The sequence below is a fragment of the Hipposideros armiger genome, unplaced genomic scaffold (assembly GCF_001890085.2).
Source record: "Hipposideros armiger isolate ML-2016 unplaced genomic scaffold, ASM189008v1 scaffold_133, whole genome shotgun sequence".
NCBI lineage: Eukaryota > Metazoa > Chordata > Mammalia > Chiroptera > Hipposideridae > Hipposideros > Hipposideros armiger.
Window position 1 is genome coordinate 796,583 of NW_017731483.1, and position 10,217 is coordinate 806,799.

Sequence of the window (10,217 nt, forward strand, 5' to 3'; positions counted from 1 at the left end):
GCTCAGAGCCATCTGTAGACTTTTTTTTTTTAATATTGATGTCGGGGTCCTACATTTGACTTGCCACATCAGATTTTTGGGAGTAGGGATGGGGTGTTTGTATATTTACAAAGGTCCTTGGCTTATTCTGAATCCCAGTCAAGGTGGAGAGAAATAATTCATTGAGATTTGAGTAAACTCAGAAACAGACCTGATTAGGGAACCCAGGGACCAGGGTTTGAGCCATGACCCAAGTACTGAAGGAGCACAGAGGAAGGAGGGGGGGACTAACATGACCAGGGTAAGTCAAGGAACCTTCATGGAAGAGGTGACATTTGAGTTAGCTCTTGAAGCATGAGTAGGAATTTTCTTTTTGGAGAATAAAGAACAGTTGAGAGAAGAAAGGGATTGAAATGTGTCACAAAGAGTGTGTGCTAAAGGAGGAGGAGTGAGAGGCAAATTTTTTGAGTATCTATTCATCTCTTCCAGAGACCATGAGAAAGGCTAGTGCGAGACAGACATGGCTTCTCCTCCCATGGAGAGGTTGGCTGGAGCAGACATGGAGAAGGGGAATATCAGCAGTTGGGTCTGTAAAAGCAATCTGCATCAGCTTACTAAAAGTCATGACTCCCAGGTAATGAATTTGAGATTGATTCTGTACACTGTTGTTCACAAGTGCAAGGTCACAGCACACTGATATGTTACAATCAGTCCTGGGGGGCTGTGAGTAATGTATTGGTGCTGGCCATTAAAGACACAGTAGAAGAGAGCGGGTGAGAAGACAGGCTCTGGAGCCAGACCAGCGGGATTCAATCGCATCTCTTCCGCTTACCAACCACCTGCCACCTACCGTTCCCTGGGCAAATTATCTAAGCACTCAGTGCTTCAGTTTCTTCATCTGAACAATAGAAATAATAAGGGTGCCTACCTCATAAAGTTATAAGGATTAAGTGTTTGTGTCTGTAAAACACTTGGAAGAGTACCTAGAAATATAGATATCATTATTAATATTGCTATTATTTTTTTGTTATTTCTACAAGAGTTTGACAATTCATACACACACACCTTTGAGGAGACTCAAGCTTATGTATAATTCATACTCACTTGCTTTAATAAATGTCAGAGATCAAGGTAGGGGGTGAGCCATTATCCAGCAAGTTGCACGTAGCCCTACTTGTGCCCTGGACGGCAAGTGGAGCCTACAAATGTCTCTGATGTCAACCACTGCCACAGGCATGCCAAGCCACCAGCATAGGGTTGCCAGACAAAGCATAGGATACCCAGCTAAATTTGAATTTCAGGTAAACAGTGAATAATTTTTAGTACAAGTATGCCCCAACTATTGTATGGGACCCACTTATACTAACAAAAATTACAAGTAGTGGGGCAAGGATCCATGAGACCCTTTGGTCGCATTTCAGGAGCTAGAGTTCCTTCCACAGAGGCTGGACCTCCCTGGCTCCTCTGAAAGAGGATTCCCACAGGTAGCGGTAGGAGCTTCATCCGTGAGAAGTCTTCAGGGAAGTTGGTGTTAGGCTCTGAGGCAGAAAAGGATTTTGATAGATGGGGAAACAGCATACAATGTTATGGTCTAGAGTATAGCATGCTCTAAGGCACAGGGATATGGGAGAGTTTGCCATATTTCAGAAGCATTAGGAAGACAATGGCGGCTAGGACATAGGGAGTGTGTGTGTGTGTGTGTGTGTGTGTGTGTTTGTGTGTGTGTGTGTGTCTGCATGGGGTGGTGCTCAAGAGGACATATGGTTAGGGAAGTGTTTGGGGCCAGGAGATCAGGATTTTAAGAAATTAGATTGAATGAGTTACTACCCAGTTCCTGAATTAGTCATTTTGCTTCCTTTCTTAATGGATTTTATTACAGACATTCAAGTTTCCCTAAGCATGGCCATTTTCCTCTTATTATTAGTTTGTTTGTTTATTTGTTTGTTTTACAGTTCTTCTGTGTTCAGTTAGTGAAAGGTTGTAAGATGGATAGGAACAGCAAGACTCAATGATTATTTAACAAGTAATAAACTGACTGTAGTCAAATGAGCTTGTCATTGGAAGTCTTATTCTGCTATCTGAAGCGAACATGGCAGAGCTCATTTATTTAATTAGAAGCTGTTTTTACTGGAATCCTTCCAGGAGGACAGTGGGTGTATTCTATGGTGTTTCAGGGCTCCTTAGATTTCAGAGGTTTCACAGATAGAAATTAAATATAAGAGGACAGTTAAAATCTAACCCTGCAAACTATTACTTTCCCCAAGAGTGTCTGTTGACTGTTTCCTTCCCCTTCAGCTGTTTGGGGATGGAGACCTTTATCCTCAGAACTAGGCAGATATAAATTACATAAAAATGTACCAAGTTCTTTTGGTGTTTTTCCCAGATTTAGAAGACACACATCTTGCCATTTCTTGATTAATTACTACATGGAAGTTGCTGAAAGGCAAGCTTGGCTCAACAAAATGAAGGGCTCACATATGATTGTGGAAACACTGCCAGGCTGGGTGAGGAGAATTTGGGTTGTAATCTCAAGCACAGAAGTAATTCTTTTGGGGACCTTGGGGAAGTTGTTTTCATTCAATCGGCTTCCATCTCCTCACCTGTAGAATGAGAAAGGGGATCTTTATGTTTTCTTTTACTGGCTCCATTATGAAATCATAGGACATACTGGCAAGAAGGCTGTTCAAAGAGGAGTGCCCAGGCAAACCAAGCAACAAGGAAAGGCCTCTGAATGGCGGAGATGCTGAGTGGAGCCTTAAAGGAAGGACAAGTGTAAGTGAAAGGAGAGAACTTTATAAATTTATTCTAAACAAATGTCATAGATGTATGTAACAACTTACCTAGATGAAGGAGATAATGTTAGGAAGTTCTTTGGATAATTATTATTTTGACAGTATTAAGAAGTTCATGAGTGTGAAGATGCGAAGTGCTTGGTGTAGACCTCCTTGTTTCTAGGAACAGCGGAGTAGGTTATTTAGCTCAATCCTCCCACTGAAAGCAACTAAAAATATAGATTTTTTTTGAAAAAAATCTTCTTAAAAGCATCAAAAAGATGACAATAAAATGAGGAATTACTGGATTAAAAATAACGGGAAAATGAAAACCTAGTGAGATAAGCAAGCATAGAAAATTGCTTTTGATCTGAACACATTTGCTGATCCCTCGAAATTAAAGCTTTGTTCAGGCAATCTCAAGAGGTGAAGGGGATAAAAATCAAATACCAGGCCATACACAGTGAGGCATTTCCCAGGAGACCCTTCCCACAACCAGCTGGGACCCCAAGGGCTTCACCCCAAGGCTGAGAGTGAACCGGAAGTGACACAACTCCCATAGAATTACAGCCTGGTTCCAATCCTCTGCGTCATCTTCTAGTTCCTGGCTACTCAAAGCGTGGTCCATGAATTCATATCAGCAGCACCAGGGAGCTTATTAGAAACTCAAATTCTGGCCTCACTCCAGACCTACTCTATCACAATCTATACTTCAATTAGTATAGACGGTACAAGCAGATCCAAATTCTCTCAGGAAAATGTTCTTTCATTGTAGGCCTCAAATAATTCCTGAGGGGGAAAAAAAGTTTTCTAATACAATTTCCAGTAAAAAATATATATATATATATCAAAGATAACAAGTCACAAAAGGAAATTAGGCTCCATAAGAGAGAAACAGCAGAAAAAATAGAAACAGAACTCTAGAGACTTTACATGGTGGAATTATCACATGTAGTCTATAAAATAATAATTTATATTCACAACAGCTATGTCTGAAAGGGACCATAAAAACGAAAAAACAAACTGGAAGACGTCTTCACTGAATAGGAAACTATAAAAATTAGTAGCAGATTTGAAAAAGAACCGTAGAAATTCTAGACATGTGTTTGCTCTTATTCCTAGATCTCATCCATTTGTGGGCGACGGGCTTGGGGCAGTGAGCTACCTGTCATTAAAGGTATAGGAACAAGGCTAGACAGCTGATTGTCAGGATCACTGAGAAGGGGAATCTAGCACTGGCTAAGAATCAGCCTGGTCATCCTCAAGACCCTTTCTGCTGCGGATCCTATATTTTCCTAAGAATGAGACATCCTTGGCCAGGGCCCTTAGAATCCTTTCTAGCTTGACTTCTCCTTCTGTAGGCTTGAGATTCTTGCAAAAGGTTACTGGATCACCCACTGCCCTGGGGTAAGAACACCATGACTGTAATTCTTGCGGAAAGGTAGGGTTCATTTTCAGAGGCTCCAGATGAAATAAGGACAGCCTATCTATAAGGGGCATGCATCAGGTGCCATGGACTCAGGAGACCGTCATTAACTGTGAATCAGGTTGATTATTTGCACACTTCTGCAGGCATTTGCACAAGCCCTCTCCACTTACATTCTCAGAACTTCATAAACTTCAAAAATAAAAGGAGAAAACATTGAGGCCCTTCTTTTGACCCTCTGTCCTCCTTGGCTCTGTTTATCATCTTTTCTTGTTCTGCTTTATCAAACTCTCCAAAACAATATAGATCATGGCTGTATTTTCTGAACATCCTCACTTCAGAGCTTATGCACCCTAATTTCTCTGCAAGCCATGAGCTTATTCAGGCTCTCTTTTTCCTTTGGTTTATCCTCCCCAACTTCTCTGAGCCTCTCCTCCTTCTTTGGAGCTCTCTGTGTGGAAATCACAGTTACCATTAGTGTGATTAATCTTCACACTAATCATTCAGGATAAGCATTCTTATTATTCTTATTTTATAATAATATGCATTCATTATAGAAAAAATAGAAAATGCATGTAAACAAAAAGAAGCAAATTGAACTTCCCTCTAATTTTACTACCCAGAGATAACTCTACCACTGTTAATATTTGCTACATTTTCTCCAGACATTTTTCTACACATTTTTTTTGGAGGGGGGGTGAGGGAGAGAGTGAGATTTTGTGTGCTGAGCATGTGTTTTTTATAATCTATTTTTATTCACAAACAATACATAGTGAACCTCTTTCCAAATTAGTAAATATACTTACAACATAATTTTTAATGTTTGCACAGTATGGGTGTATAATAACTTATTCAGCAAAACTTCCATTGTTGGGCATTTGAATTAATTCCAACCTTCACTATTAAAATAGCATCTGGTAGTTATATTTTTGTGCATATCTTTAATTATTTCTCCAAGATAGATTCCTTGATGTGGAAATGGATTTGTGCTTCTGATTTTGACAAATTTCCCCTCCAGAAAGTTTTTACTAATTTAGACTTTAAACAACAATGTGTGAAAGTGAACATTTCCCTGTACCTTAACATTTGGGCATTATTGTTTTTATCACCTTGGTTAATTTCAGAAGCAGCTTTGTTTTTTTTTGCTATTGTAATGTGATTATAAATAAGAGAGAATATTTTCTCTTACATTTACCATTGAATTTTTTTCTTTTGTGAATTAAATTGTTAGTATTTGGTATATATTAACACACAGTCTGACACATAGAAATAAATATTAGTGCCTTCATCATCATCATCCTTATAGGAAGCAGCCATTGTACATTGCAAATAGTTTCCCCAAATTTGTCATTTCCTTTTCATTTAATTCAATTTAGTTTATTGATTTAGGCCACACAGAGGTTTCAAATTTTTATGTGAACATACTCACGATCCTCGATCTTTATGGTTTCTGACTTCAGTTGCATGCTTAGAAAGACCTTTCCCACCCTAAGAATGTATAAATATTCACCTGAGAATATTTTTATGGTTTCATTTTTTACATTTAAATCATGAATACATCTGGAATTTATTTTCATGTAAGGATGGGATAGAGATAAGTGGCTTTTCACAAAAGGCCCAACGGTTTTCCTACACAACATTTTAAGTATTTTTCGAAAAGAACAGAGCAGAGACATTTTTGAGTCGAGACCTGTGAATGGCTATATCTCTGAGTGGAAAGGAATTAATTACTGCATGTCAGGAATCAGCATGGGGCCAGAGCTATTAAACATACTAATGGCCTGGATGGAAAGGGAGCTGTAAAGCAGGCTGCAAGCTTCTCTTTGTCCAATGGTGATTTAAGTGGGTTACACACAGCCCAAGACGACAGACTGAGGAAAGCCAGATGGCCTTCGGTGTCAGGGAAGGGAGCAGCCATGGTGTCAGCAGACAGAATCGGATCTGGTTGTAATCTGCCTGCAAGGCTCACCCAAGTCCTTGGCCCTCGTTCTGAAGGCTGGAAAGGGAGCAGAGGCCTGAGAATGGCCAGGGCCTTCAAAAGCAGCATCCCTTCATGGCCGGGCTGCGGAAGACCACACCCAGGGTCTTCTCCAGCTGAAACCCCTGCAGCCACTTGTGCTTGGGGTTCCCTTCCAGCATGGCTGCCCTCTTTGGTTTTGCTCTCGGATTTCTGGCTTATGTTTCTGCTCTCCTACATCCCTCATTGCATTGTTTTCTTCAGGGCACATATTTCGTATGAAAATCGTTCTTCTCTAGGCTTTCTTTCTTATGCTGTTCGGCAGCCCCATCATTACATGCTTTTTCCACCTTTAAACTGTTTTTCATAACGCTGTATTTTCTGAAATTGGACCCTGTTTTTTTAATGGGCAAGAAACACAATGATGCTATTTGACAATTACAACGTGCTCCCACATGTTTTAACATAAACCTCTAGGTAATATTGACCAGTAGTTGGGCAAGATCGTGTGGACAAAGCCCAGATTTGAGAAGGGTTTGTCTGAGTGGCGCAGTGCGTTGGGAGCAGGTCTGGAACTCCACTCCGGGGGTCTGGGCCCAGCTTCATAACTCTGCATACCACCTTCTGAGGACCCCGCCTACTGCCTTTGATGGCTCTTTGGAGTCCTGGGATCCCACACAACTCTAACAAGCTGCAGCCCAGTGCTAGGTTTTAAGGGTGCCAGGATAACTGACTCATACCTAGTCTCTCAGCAGTTTCCCTCCAGGAGTGATTTTTTGTATAGTTCCTGTACGCAAAATGAGAGATGGACAAGGAGAGAGAGCTAACCACAGCGAGACTGTTGGTCAGGGAAGCCTTCACAGAATATTGTTTTGGGGCAGGTGGGTTGGGGTCTGTCAGACTAGATTTGCTTTGGGGTTTTTAAAGGACTTCCGTTGTCCCATCCTGCCTGGCACCCATTCCCCACCCCCACTATGCTTTCCCCTCCCCCACTCATTCATGCATTTTCATCCCCTGACCACAGGTATAGGCTCAGACCTGGAATCCTTGTTATTCCAATGATACTCAACCCCAGAATTTTTGTTAATGCTCTTGGGAGGAAAAGATGCCAGTGTTTCCATAGGGGTATCTGAGAAGCTGGTGACCATCTTGCTTCTGTGAGGGGAGAACCTGCCTGAGGGGAGCCCCTGGAGCAGAGCAGAGCTGGGAGGGGGAAGAGGGAGACTGCATCTTCAGGACATTGTCTAGGCTCTGAATCCAGCCACCCCTGAAAGCAAACACCTTGAGTTTTACAGTCACATGAGCCAAGAGTTTTCTTTTCTTACGTGTAAACCAATTTGAGTTGGGTTTTTGTCGCTTGCAATCCAGAGATCTTTGATTAATACAGAGTCCCATCCAGATCCAAGTCTGTGAGTCTTTGTAGACTGGGGGTGGGGTAGAAATGATGTCTACACTGCCTCAGCCCCTAGCTCCTCTACCTTGCAGGTCCTGCTGCTCAGCATTCATGAAATGATTGGGTCCAGGATCGTCTTGCTTTCAAAGCCATCGATGTTTACTCTTTGGTGGTACAAGGTTCCAGACCAGCCCGGCTCTCAGGGAAACTACCAGAGGGTTTCCTTTCAAGTGAGGGACCCAGCAGCAGAAATCCTCTGTGAAGGTNCCCTCATATGTGGGATCCGAACCGGGGCCCTCTGGCGTCCCAAGCCAGTTCTTAACCATCGTGCCACTCGGCTGGCCGAGAGGACTATTTGACCTCTCTAACTCTGGTTCCTCATTTTCAAAATAGAAACAAAAATTGCATCTAGTGGATTGTTGTGAGGCCAAATGAGATGATTCGTGTAAAGTGCTTAGCACAGTGCCAGGTACATAAGTCATGCACAGTAAAGAAATAAATATTTATTGAGCACTTAATAAACATTTATAGAGCAAAGCATTATAATTGGTATCACCAGGCACTTGACTCTCTTTGCGCCTTAGTCTCTTCATCCGAAAAATGAATGAGTTGGACAAGATCAGAGATGGGAAATAGGCTTCCATATACCCACTCTGTCGTGAAAAAGCTACACGACAATTGTCTCGAGAAGAATTGTAAGACTAAACATCAGGTGGCAGGAATGATACCACAATAGGTTAGTGATGTCTGCTGAGGTCTGGGAACAAAGAATGGTTTTTTGTGCATTTCTTTGCTATCTCTGGACTATGTAGATAATCAATTAGGTCCATTGAACTTCAGGAATATAAGGGTCCATAACCCACTGACGCCTTCCCACACACGGGAGAAATGTCCTGAAACCAATCTCTAGATTATCCGGAGTTTTCTATGACCAGCTCAGTTATAATCAGTGTGCCTTTACAAGATTTTATTCTCTTTTGTAAATAGCCAGCTGGTGACTTAATTGAATTCACCCAGTTGTTTTCAAAACAACCAAGAGTATGACCAAATTCAGTCTTTTCTTCAAACTGCATGTCTCTGTGAGTTGCTACATGACGATATATGTTATTTTAAACTCTCCTTATTTTTAATGATATAAACAATGAAAGCCCAAGTAAGAGAAAGGAGCTAACACATTTATTCCCATTCTGCCATCTGTTTAAAGCTGCTGATGTAATTCCAGTTTGAAATTGCATTAGTGCTTGCCTCCTGGACTTCTTCCTTATTTCCTTTCGTATTTCAGGCCTTCTGTACTTAAGAGAAAGCACTGCCTCTAGGATGTTGGTCAATTAATGCAAAGCTACCATCTAGCTCTGGCCATTTTCAAACTGGTCTCCAATTTGGATTTCCTTCACGATTAGCTAGAATAACTGTAACTGGAGTGTTATTTGCTTAAATGTATTTGGTATTTAAGGTTTGATTAGTGATGTTTTCAGCAATACCATCAACAATTAGCAGATTTGTTTACACTGCAGAGGATGGCAGAGATTAAGGGTTGTGGTCGTGCATACTCAATCATTGCGTATTGGCTTTTTTTGACTTTTATCTCTTGGATTATGCCTAGGATTCCATTTTAATTGTGTTGTTTTTTTTNAACCCCAAGATTCCAGCACATCGCTGTGGTACCCATTAGCTAGTCGTCCTTGTTGGTGATAATGAAGTTCTAATACTCCATCAGGGAAGAATTATATCCAGCTACCTGAGCTGGATATATCCAGTTGCCTGGGTTGTTTGCTCTGTTTCTAGCCTTTTGGTTACTCCAGGGCCCACTTCCAAACAGCCTGGGCATCCTTCAAAGCTTCCTTCTACAGGAGGTCTGGCTGCAGCCCCCCCTGCCCCCCCCAGGCCCCCTATGCTTCCTGCTGCCTTTCAGAATCTCCCTGAGGCTCCACCCTCCAAACCTACCTACTTCCTCTTCTTTCTCTCCGTTGTCTCTTTGAGCAGGATGCTGTCTACTTTGCAGCCAGCCCTTAGAACCCCCTCGCTTCTCCGCCCTACCTTCCAGGGTCACACCAACAGCTCACTTTGACAGAGGAAGAAGCTCTGCGGTTTTCCAGGGATTCCAAGGGTGACTTTCCAGGAGGGCAGCCCAGTGCTCAGGAGCCCCCTCTGCTTCAACCTACCTCCTGGAGTTGCTGAGGTTTTTATAGTGTGATGGTGGACACACCATCTCCAGCAATGAAATCCTGAAGGGTGCCTGCCCCACTTCCCAGGAGCCCACCAAGGCTGGAGGACTGAGAACTGAATTCCGAACTAGTCCCTCTCCCTTCTACCAATTTATTTTCAGGTCCCTCTTTCGAAAGCATTCCTCCTCCACGTCTCTACGGCCACTTGCCCATTTCCCAGACTTACCCTTCCTTACCTTTCAGAACTCGGCTCAGACTTCAGGGCCTTCCTCACCCGTGAAAAGCTAATCTAGGTGTTTTTCGCCCCAAAGCACCTAGTACTTTTAATTACCACAATAAATTCTAATAGTCTTTGAACCTTCCTTCGAAGGGTAAGCTCCTGGAGGAAGGGATAGTGTCTTATTTTCTACTATTGTCCCAGAGCTGAGCACATAATAGATGCTCAATGAAATTTTGTGAACTGAATGACCAAACATAGTATATCTTAGTTCCACCTCCAGGACCACCTCGTTCCTGCTCCTGAAGA